Here is an 11342-nt window from a genome sequence, read left to right on the forward strand (position 1 = left end):
GGAAGAAGAGGAAGAAACAATGGAGGGAGAAAAGAGAAGTTTGACAAGAGAAAAATTATGGAGGAAAACGAAAATGAAAAATGGAACAGAGGATATGAAGAATGAAAGGAGAAAGATGACGATGAAAAGATGCATTTACTAAAAACAAAAGCGGAAAAAAAATATTGAATAGATGAATAAACACAGAAGGGAAAGAAAAGAAGCAAGGAACGACGCAAGAGATAGAATGAGGAAGTGGGAAGGAAGTGGGAGCAGTAAATCCAGAAGAGGAGAGGAAGGGAGAGAGAGGAAAGGAGAGGAGAGGAGAGGAGAGGAGAGGCTTGAAGGCAATACCTCCAGCAGGCGAGACTGGGAAAGATGACTGTTGGAATGCGTCACTTCACCTTCAGTTTCAGATTTCGCTTCCGTCTCTCCTTGATCACCCTCGCTTCAGCAATCATGACCGGCAGTGTGCAGGCGGTGAATGGCGTGCCCCTTCACCCGAACGAGCGCTGGGCCAAATAGCGCGCGATTATCCATTCAGTAAGCATAAAATACACGAGTGGAAAACGTAAACACGGGCCACTCAGCGAGCTTTAGGACACGGTGGAAACAGATGGCACCACTCAGCGAGCACAATGACAGTCTTCCTCATTGACTTTATCCTTGGTGCGACTCATTTTTACGTGTGTGTGTGTGTGTGTGTGTGTGTGTGTGTGTGTGTTGTGAGGGAGTCGTGCAGTAAAGGATATGATTAAGAAAAATGTGGACTTAAATTGGGAATAATGCAAATGGACGAGGTTGAAAAGGTTGGAATACAATTACTGATCATCTCCTCCTCCTCCTCCTCCTCCTCCTCCTCCTCCTCCTCTTCCACCACCCACTATTACTACTACTACTACTACTACTACTACTACTGCTACTACTACTACTACTACTACTGCTACTACTACTACTACTACTACTACTTAGCCATTATAACTAGTATCTTGTTAGTTGCATTTATAATCATCGTTAATCTCTTCTTTTTTATCCACCCACCAATTTATTTCATCTTTATTCTCCTCGTCCCTGTCCTCCTCGACTTTCTTGTCCCTCCTCGAGGCCTTATTCCTCCTCCTCCTCCTCCTCCTCCTCCTCTCTAATACAGATGGCGCCGTCAGCTTGAGCGATGGTTCCACTGACAGTTCTCTGGCGTGTTGATCTTTCCGTCTCTCTCTCTCTCTCTCTCTCTCTCTCTCTCTCTCTCTCTCTCTCTCTCTCTCTCTGTAATATCTTTTCTTTTCACGTTTTCGTTTTTTTCCTCGCTTGTTTATTTATTTTCCTTGTTTAGTTTCGTAATAAGATTTGACAAAATGTGCTGATATTTGATTTAGTTTTATTTCATATTTTCTTTGTTTATTTTACCTGTTTATATTTATCTGCTAATAGTCTGCAAGAAAATAACTTTTTTTTTCGCAACTTTATTTATGTTATGTTAAGAAAATTCCTGTTTACTGTCTCCCTTGTTTTTTTTTTTTCACAGTTATCCTTTTCTTCATCAAATTCTACTGTTTCTTGACCTTTCCTTTCATTCCTAATCAAGTTTTGTTTAGGCTTCCTTTTCGTTTCGTCTATACATTTTTTCTTCGTATGGTCAGTTTCCCTTTTTCCCTTTTATTCTTCTTGTTCTTCACGTCCTTGCCGATGATGAATGGCGTGCCCCGTGATCCCCTCCTGGGCGTCCATTAACTCCTCGCATAAGGAATTGGATTGCACCTCATCCTCTCCCCCTCATGTCCCTCATTTCAGCCTCATTGACTCCTCATTTCTCCCTGTCTTCCCTTCTCTCTTTCCCTCTCCGTTTTTTTCCCTTCCTCGACTCTCTCTGTGTCTGTCTGTCTGTCTGTCTGTCTGTCTGTCTGTCTGTCTGTCTGTCTGTCTCTCTCTCTCTCTCTCTCTCTCTCTCTCTCTCTCTCTCTCTCTCTCTCTCTCTCTCTCTCTCTCTCTCTCTCTCTCTCTCTCTCTCTCTCTCTCTCTCTCTCTTACATAATAGGTAACAAAAACAACCTTAATACATTTGATATAGGAAAACCCACCTACCCACCCACCTACTCCCCCTCCCCCCAAAACACACACACACACACACACACACACACACACACACACACACACACACACACACACACACACACACGGTTCTTTCGTTTCTCATAGCGGTCTTTGGGGGGATCAAGGTCTGTCCTTCACTAATCCTTGCTGTGAGGGATGACTCGCCACCGCGATGGATGCCCCTTGCGTGTGTTTTCGTAAGGATGAGGGTGATGTCTGAACGCGTCTCGGCTCCGCTTCTGAGAAATAATTGGGTGTAGGTTAGTTATTTATGTTCATGGTTTGATAGATGGAGTTATGTATGTAAAGGAGGACTATTTTATTTATTTTTTGTTGTTGTTGTGTGTGTTGTGTTTTTTGTAGTTTGTTTTGCTTTGTTTTGTTTTGTTCTTTTGCTTTGGTACGATATGCGAAGTTGTGTAAAGTGAGTTGTATTTTGTTTATTTATTTTATGTTCTTTTGTGTGTGTGTGTGTGTGTGTGTGTGTGTGTGTGTGTGTGTGTGTGTGTGTGTGTGTGTGTGTGTGTGATAAGCTTTCTTCTTTTTCTTTCTACTCGTTTCTTGTGTTTTCTTTGTGATTTTTCTTTAATGTTTTTCTCTCGCCTTTGTGTTTTCTTTTTTTATTTGTAGAATTCTGAGCCTTTGTAAAATGAGTTACTATTTATTGTTATTCTTTTTGTGTGTAATGTTTTTTTCTTCTATTTTTACTATTTTTTTTTTCTTTTTGGTGTTTTTTTGTGATGTAGATTTTTCTTTAAGCATTTTTGTCTCACATTTGTATTTTTTTGTAGAATTTTGAGCTTGGTTTTCCTTTTATACCTTCCCAATTTTGTATTTTCGGTGTGATTTTATTTTATTTTTTCCTTTCTCTTTCAAAGGTTTCTTTCTTCCCTTGTACGCCACTAAAAAGAAAGAGAAAAGAAATATTGGTTGCTCTACACTTTTCTTTTATCCAAGCCTCTTTGTTTTATTTATTTCTTCTTTTCCACTTTCCTTTCCTTCTTGCCCAACAACAGCAAAATAGGAAAAAAATAGTCTGTCTCTATACTTTCTTTTTATTCACTTTTTCCTATCGGTTTCCTGTAATATTAAACATCTCTTCATCTTCTTTTCAAGTCTTATTTTTCTTCTCCAGTAAATTTTAATGCATCTATAAAACAAAGACTACCCATTCAGACTATGTATTTCAGACTATATACTTATTCAGTTTCTATAAACAAAATATTTCTCTATCTTACTGTTTCCAAGATTCTTTCATTTCTATCATATATAAAGAAAAACTATACTAGTCTTTATCCTTTTCTTTTATTCAGATATAAATCTTCGTTTTATAGAACATCATCCATTTCTTCTTCATCCTCCACTTTCCAAGCTTCTGTCTTTTCTTTCCCACCACGAAACAAAACAAAACAAAGAGAGGAGGAGGAGGAAGGAGATAAACATTAATCCCTCTCCAACACTTTCCCTCAAATCTGATCACGTTTCGCCAATTCATCGATATAGTGCATTTCATATTGTTGTGTTCTAATGTCCCTCACTTTTTATATGTCTCTCTCTGTCTCTCTTATTTTTCTTTTTCAAGCTCTGAGTTGGACGAGCGCCGAATTCCCCTGATGGCTTCTCGGTCCCTAATGAAGCGAAGGGAATGAGGTGGAATGAAAGAGGGGAAAGAGATCAGGGTGAGCGGGGAGGTCGAGGGAAATTGAGTTGAGAGAGAGAGAGAGAGAGAGAGAGAGAGAGAGAGAGAGAGAGAGAGAGAGAGAGAGAGAGAGAGAGATTAAGAAAGAAATAAGCAAATGAAAAATGAAAAGGAAGCAGAACGATAAATGAGAAGAAAATAAAAAAAACATACGAAAATAACAAAAGCATATGAAAATAAAACAAAAAAAAAGAGAAATGGTGAAAAAACAGGAATATTGCCATAGAACAGCAGAGAGAGAGAGAGAGAGAGAGAGAGAGAGAGAGAGAGAGAGAGAGAGAGAGATTTTAATTTTCCGCCCACATGGTTTTCTTGAGTCGCTTCTAATCAGGCAGTCCGCACGTCAGCCACTCCTCTCCCTTCCTTCGTCAGTAGCATGAGCTTTCTTTTCTTGTCTTGCCCAATATCAGTCACCATTCATCCTTGTGACTTGCTAACTTTCTTCAGTCATCAGTGCATTGGTCGTTGCCCAGTCAGGAAGAGAGGAAGGAAGGAAGGAAGGAAGGAAGGAAGAATGTATATATGTATAATCGTGATGCTTTTTTTTCTTTCCATCGTTTTTATTTTCTTTCTTTGCTGATTTGTTTTCTTTTTGTATAATTTTGTTCGTTCATTCTTTGTTTCATCATTCGTGTATTTTTTTCTTTACATTGTTTCCTTTTCTTTTTTATGGTCACATTTTAATGTAATTTTCCATCTTTCTTTGTGTATTTATTTTCTTCCTTTGGTATAGTTTTCTTTTTCTTTCTTTCGTTTCTTTTACTGCTCTTTATTTCCTTCTTTCTTTCTTTTCTTTTCTATGGTCTCATTCTAATGAACTTTTTCAATAATCATAACACGACACACATTTTTTAGTATTCATATACAAATATAATTTGAGTTTTGCTGAAAAAAAAAATATTCGTGGGGAAAAAATTACGCCACAAAGTTGATTTGTCAAATGCAGTCAGATTTTATTTATTTGTTTTATGGATTTTCACGAAATTTGCATGATACATTTTAAGAATATTTCGAATTCAGGAAAACATGGACAGAGAAAAACTGAAAAAAAGGAGAATAGGGAGGGATGAGGTTAAGGGGAATATATGGAAAAAAGAGCAAAGAATTATGTATTGTGTTCCGTATGTGTGGTTTTGGGAGGGATGAAGGTAAGGGAGATGTATGAGAAAAGGGCAAAGAATTATATAGGTGTGCATGGAAGTAATAGGTGAGGACATGAGATCAGGATGGGAGAAGAGGGAGAGGAGAGAGATACACTGTCTGGAATCTTGAGGGAGTAAGAGTGAGAGCTTTAATTTAAGGTCTGCGTGAATGGATGTGACAAAAGGAGGTTTGCTACAGATCTGAAAGTGAGAAAATAGTTATTACAAAAAATAAATAAATAAATACATATTGACTAGTTTACAAATAAAATGGTGTGTTGCTGGAATAGTCTAGTAATCAGATTGTTAGTGCTTAGTCAGTAAAGAGTTGTAAAAGACGACTAGATATAATTGTAGCGAGTGATGATAGGTGGGTATATGTTGCTACGTATTATACAGGGAATGCCACGTGTAAGACTTGTGGCTTCTTGCAGCTTCCTTTATGTTTTTAAGACGAAGTGCAAAAGTGTGTGAGTAAGAGAAGGGACGGTAAATAAGGCAATGAGAGGGAAGATGAAAGAAATACTTGGATACAAATTTAGAGGACATATGAAATAGATAGAAGGATAAAGAAAAAACAGTTTGGTAAGAGTAAATTAATGGAAAGGAGAAGAATGTGAGAGGGATGTGAGAGTACCTACATGGGAATTTATATGACAGAGAAGATGGATAGAAGGACAAATGGAGGGTAATTTAGGAAGAGTAGACCAATGGAAAGGAGAAGAATGAGAGTGGGACGTGAGAGGGAAGACAGGTGAACTTAAATAATCACATAATAACACAAGAAAATAAGAGAAGCTGCAAGAATCCATCAGGCCTTCACATGGCAATTTTAGTAAACAAAGACGAGAGAAGACGAGGATAAATGTATGAAGGTAAAGTACTTTGGGAAGCGGAGGTCTGTGAGAGAGAGAAAGGAAGAGGGGTGAAATATTTACAGGGAGACAAGGGAGGATGACTTAGGGGTCCTCTTGAGTACCTGAGGGAGACAGGGCGGCTGACTGATGCCTGGAGAATTACTTGTGAGGGAGATAATATTGTGAAGTAGGAAAGGAAGAGTCTATGTGGTTTTATGCTCTCTCTCTCTCTCTCTCTCTCTCTCTCTCTCTCTCTCTCTCTCTCTCTCTCTCTCTCTCTCTCTCTCTCTCTCTCTCTCTCTCTCTCTCTCTCTCTCTCTCTCTCTCTCTCTCTCTCTCTCTCTCTCTCTCTCTCTCTCTCTCTCTCTCTCTCTCTGGACCGATGAATAAGTAAATGCATATATTATGAAAGAGAGAGAGAGAGAGAGAGAGAGAGAGAGAGAGAGAGAGAGAGAGAGAGAGAGAGAGAGAGAGAGAGATACGACGACTATGCATATAAAAAAAAAAAAAAAACAGACAGACAGGCAAGCAGACAGACTGATTCTCTTTTATTGAAACCAACGCACACACACACACACACACACACACACACACACACACACACACACACACACACACACACACACACACACACACACACACACACACACACATTATTCCACATTCAGACTTTCGTGTGCTGCTGTCAGAAAGGAAACGAGAACATGTTTAGAACGAAATTAACTCCTAGTGTATTTTTTCCTCCCCTCTCTTCCCGAGCTCTCACCCTCTCTCCCTCTCCTCTCCTCTCCTCTCCTCTCCTCTCCAAGCTTGACTATTTATCGTATTTCTGACGCCTTGTCACCGTTATTATTATTATTATCATTGTTGTTGTTGTTGTTGTTGTTGTTGTTGTTGTTGTTATTATTATTACTATTATTATTATTATTATTATTATTATTATTATTATTATTATTATTATTATTATTATTATTATTATTATTATTATTATTATCACCATCATCTTTATTACGTTCGAGGTCACAAAAAATCTGCTAAGAGGTAATAAACAAAGCGTTTTTCTGCATAAATAAATACGTAATTATGTAAAATGTATAACTGGATGAACAACGAAAACATGCATAAGCTGACAGTCCCTTTTTTTAAATAATGTCGTATTGGAATAATGAAGAAATGATAATAATAATAATGATAATAATAATAACAACAACGATAACAGCAACAGTAATTCAAAACTACGTGCAATATTTTCCTATCTTAGTTCTGAATTATTCCCGTTCTATCTTGCGAAATTTATTGTTGGAATGATAAGTTAACTCAAACTCATTTCACTTCATGGATGAGGCGCCTGAATTCCACACTCGCATTGGAATATATTAGAATACATCAAGTGAAGTACAGTGTTCGTGTATGAATGCGTCCCTCCCCTCCTGTTGCTGTTATGATTGGCCGCCGCGCTGTGCTAGAGAGAGAGAGAGAGAGAGAGAGAGAGAGAGAGAGAGAGAGAGAGAGAGAGAGAGAGAGAGAGAGAGAGTTTCCTTGTGCATATGCGTTCTCCTCTAATATTTCCACGAATCTTGTAATTTACTGAGCATTTGTATAGTGCATGAGAGAGAGAGAGAGAGAGAGAGAGAGAGAGAGAGAGAGAGAGAGAGAGAGAGAGAGAGAGAGAGAGAGAGAGAGAGACGCAGACAGAAATAAAGACAGATACAAAGATACAACGAAAGACTAGTATCGGTATTAGGTTCCATGAAGAAAGCAAGAGTGGAGTTTGATGTTGGTTGAAAGTGTTCCCTTTGAAACGCCACTCCCTGATTTGTTCCGTCTCACTGTCTAGCTCCTCTGTTTTCCCCTTTCTCCTTCCCTTTTCTTTTCTCATATTACTCAAAATTTATGCACAGTTTCCTTTGTTTCCTCAGTGTATTTTCAAACAGGTTCGTCCCAGTAATGCCCTTTTCTTCTCTATATGGCTGTTGTTGTCTTACCTTTACTATTTCTTTCCTCTTTTGTATTCTAGGCACCGTAATAGAAAGAGCCATATTCTGAAACACCTGCCCGCATCTCATCTACTTTCAGAAGGCTCTAGCTGAAATTACACGGAATTTTAAGGGTGTCTTCACGGTTCTAATGACAGATTTACAAGATTTTTACACTATTAACAGGAGAAACACTCTACAGAACCAGGCAAATAATCTCTGTGGCTTTTGAAAATAACAGTGGTGGGAGAGCAAAGTGTTTCTGAATAATAGTTGAAAAGCGAAACTAGCCGGGTGTAAATTTACCAGATGTCTCTCTCTCTCTCTCTCTCTCTCTCTCTCTCTCTCTCTCTCTTCACCCATAGTATTTGTATCGAGAATCACTGAGTATTAACCCCACATCCAGCGGTTCTCTCGTGGAAGATTATAAGCAGGATCATTAACAGCGAGAAATGAATAATAATCAGGCACAGGTGATCTTTCTTCCCCCCGCGCGGAAGTCGTAAATATAATGGTGAGCGGATCCGGGTATGGGAAGATTGGAAACATGCCAACATAACTCTAATCTCGCCCTCATATACACGCAAACAGAGTCCCTTGTGGTGTGTTGCATTATCCCTTCCCTCCCTGCCTTCTCTTCCTTTCTCTTGCCTTCCCTTCCCTTCCCTTCCCTTCCCTTCTCTTCTCTTCTCTGTCTAGTCCTGGTCTGCTCTTATTCTCTCCCTTCCTAGCTCTACTGTCTCGTTCCCTCTCCTCTTTCCCTTTCTGTTTTCCCCTTCCTTGTTTTCTTACTCTCCCTTCCTCTTATCTCTTGTTCTCTCCTCGTCTCCTTTCTGCTTCTCCCTCTCTTTCATATTCTTTTCTTACTCTTTCCCTTACTCTACTCTTGTTTCCTCCCGTCTTTCCCTTTTTCTGTTTCTTCTTTCCTTCCTCTCCTACTCTACTCTAATTTTCTCCCTTCCTCTTCTCTTTTCGTTCCCTCTCTTCTTTTCCTTTCAATTTCTCTCTTCCTTTCCTAATCTTCTCTAATTTCTCCCTTCGTCTTCTCTCTTGTTCCTTCCCGTCGTTCTCTTTTCTGTTTCTCCCTTCCTTCCTTTCCTAGCCCTCTCATGTTCTCTCACTTCCTTCCTTTTTGCTCTCTTATTATCTGTCATTTTCCTCTTCTCCCTTCCTTCCCTTTCTGTTCTTCTCTAACTTTCTCCTTCCATCTCTTTTGTTCTCTGTTTTTATCTGTTTCACTCACTGCCTTTCCTTCTTCCTCATTCTTCATTCCTTTTCCCTCTCTTCCTCCTTTTTCTTTATCCTTTCTTTTCTCTCTTCCTCTCTTCTCTTAATCCCTTGCTTTCCTCTCTCCTGCTACTTCTTTTCTATTTCTCTCTCTCACCCCATTTATTCCTTTTGTATCACTCTTTTTCCTTCTTCTCCCTTTTGTCTCTTCCTTTCTTCATCATCTCTTGATTTCCTTCTCGCTTCCTTCTCCATTCTTCCTGTTCTCTCCTATCCCTCCTGTTTAATTTTTCTCTCCCTTCTATTATAATTTCCTTTCTGTCTATTCTTTTCTCCCCTTTCTCCTTGCATTTTCTCTCTTATCTCTGACCCCCTCACGGCATTTTTTCTCTTCCTTCCTTTCTTCCTTCCTTCCTTCCTTACTTCCTTCTCCCTTGCCCTCCTTCCTTCTTCGCCCTACAAAACCTGATATAGCTGACATTTTCCTTGCTCCATGGAACTCCTCGCCTCAGGGCTGCGGCTTCCTCCTCCTCCTCCCCCTCCTCCTCCTCCTCATGACTCCTTCAGGCACCCAGCGGACAGTCTCGCCGCCGCCACCACAGCCTGCGGGGGAAACAGTGCGGCGTAGCGTTCGTCTTTTATTTATACATACTTTTTTTGACGTGTCTGGACGCGCGAGGGGAAGGAAGGAAGGAAGGAAGGAAGCGAGCGTGGAGTGAGCGTTGATGTGGGAAAGAAAGATAACGCTTATATTTTTACTGTGGGGGACCGTGGAGCTGATTATTTCTCTTATATCTACTTTTTTTCTCCCATTTTCTGTATTTTCTTTATTATTCACTCTCAGTTCAGTTCTCCGTAGGTTAGTCCAGGAGCTGCTTTCGTTCAGCCGTGCATCGTCCGGGATCTTCCTTACCAGTGGATGATCACCTTCAGTAATTCATAAAGGCGATGTGCTGCTTCGTGTTTTATCGCCCCGGTGCTTAACTGACCTGCGTGCTGATGCTGGTGGTGGTGGTGGTAGTGGTGGTGGTGGTGGTGGTGGTGTTGGTGGCATACTGTCACTTATTACAAGGGAAATGTTTCTCGTCTCTTAAGCTTCAGTTCTTGGAAAACTATCACTGTTGACTGTAATCGTATTTAATCATATTACTGGAAAGAGAGAGATAGATAGACAGATAGATAGATAGATGGAGAGAGAGAGAGAGAGAGAGAGAGAGAGAGAGAGAGAGAGAGAGAGAGAGAGAGAGAGAGAGAGAGAGAGAGAGAGGTGGATATAGGTTAACATACAGACAGACATACAGACGAACAAATAGATACAGATAAACAAAGACACGGACATATAGATTAATAAAACAGACAGACAAACAAACAGGCAGACAGACATACTACCTGACTGACACACACACACACACACACACACACACACACACACACACACACACACACACACACACACACACACACAGAGAGAGAGAGAGAGAGAGAGAGAGAGAGAGAGAGAGAGAGAGAGAGAGAGAGAGAGTTATGAAGACGCAAGAAGGGCTGAGGAAGAAAGAAACACCAACTTTTTCACTTCCCCGCCTTGCTCGGCTCTCGTCGCTATGGTAATGGGACGTGGCGGGGAAAGAAACACACACAGCAGCTGGTTTGGAAATCGTTCTCCTTTTACTGAAACAAGACAAAGAAAAAGAAGAGTAATAAAAAGCTTCCATGCGGTGATCCAATGAGAAAATTTAGTGCGTGCTGTCTGCTGGAATCCTGGAACCTGATGTGAGGGACTACTGTGATTCCTTGTGTCTGTCTCTGTTTGTGGTTGTTCCTTGTTGTCATTCAGTGGTGTTAGTAAAGACAGGAAAAATAACAGAAGGGTAGTTTTGTCCTTTATAAAAGAGTGAGGGACGAAAGGGCTGTAGTACAAATGTAAATGTTGTTGTTCTTGTTCTTTGTTGTCATTCAGTAGGAAAAAAAGAATAGAAGGTTAGTTTTGTTTTATTTCTAAAGAATAGAGCAAAAGGACAATAGTAGCAAATTAATGTAAGTGTTGTTGTTCTTGTTCTTTGTTGTCATTCAGTGGTGTTAGTCAAGGCATAGAAAAAAATAATAGGTTAGTTTCGTCGTTTTTACAGTACAGAACTCAGTGATTGAAGTTGTGCTTAGGAAGGAAAGGGAATAGAAGGTTGATTTTTTTTTTCCTTTCCAGGGTACAAAATTAAGAAACTCTTGTATAAATTTAAGTTTTGTGACTTCTTTGTCATTCACATTTCTTTCAAAATATTTTCATAGAAAAAAAGGGAATAGAAGGTTACATTTCTTCTAGGGTACAAAAATTAAGAGATTATAGTAAAATATTAGTCTTTTTATTATTCTCTGT

The sequence above is a fragment of the Scylla paramamosain genome, chromosome 24 (genome assembly GCF_035594125.1).
Source record: "Scylla paramamosain isolate STU-SP2022 chromosome 24, ASM3559412v1, whole genome shotgun sequence".
Classification (NCBI taxonomy): domain Eukaryota; kingdom Metazoa; phylum Arthropoda; class Malacostraca; order Decapoda; family Portunidae; genus Scylla; species Scylla paramamosain.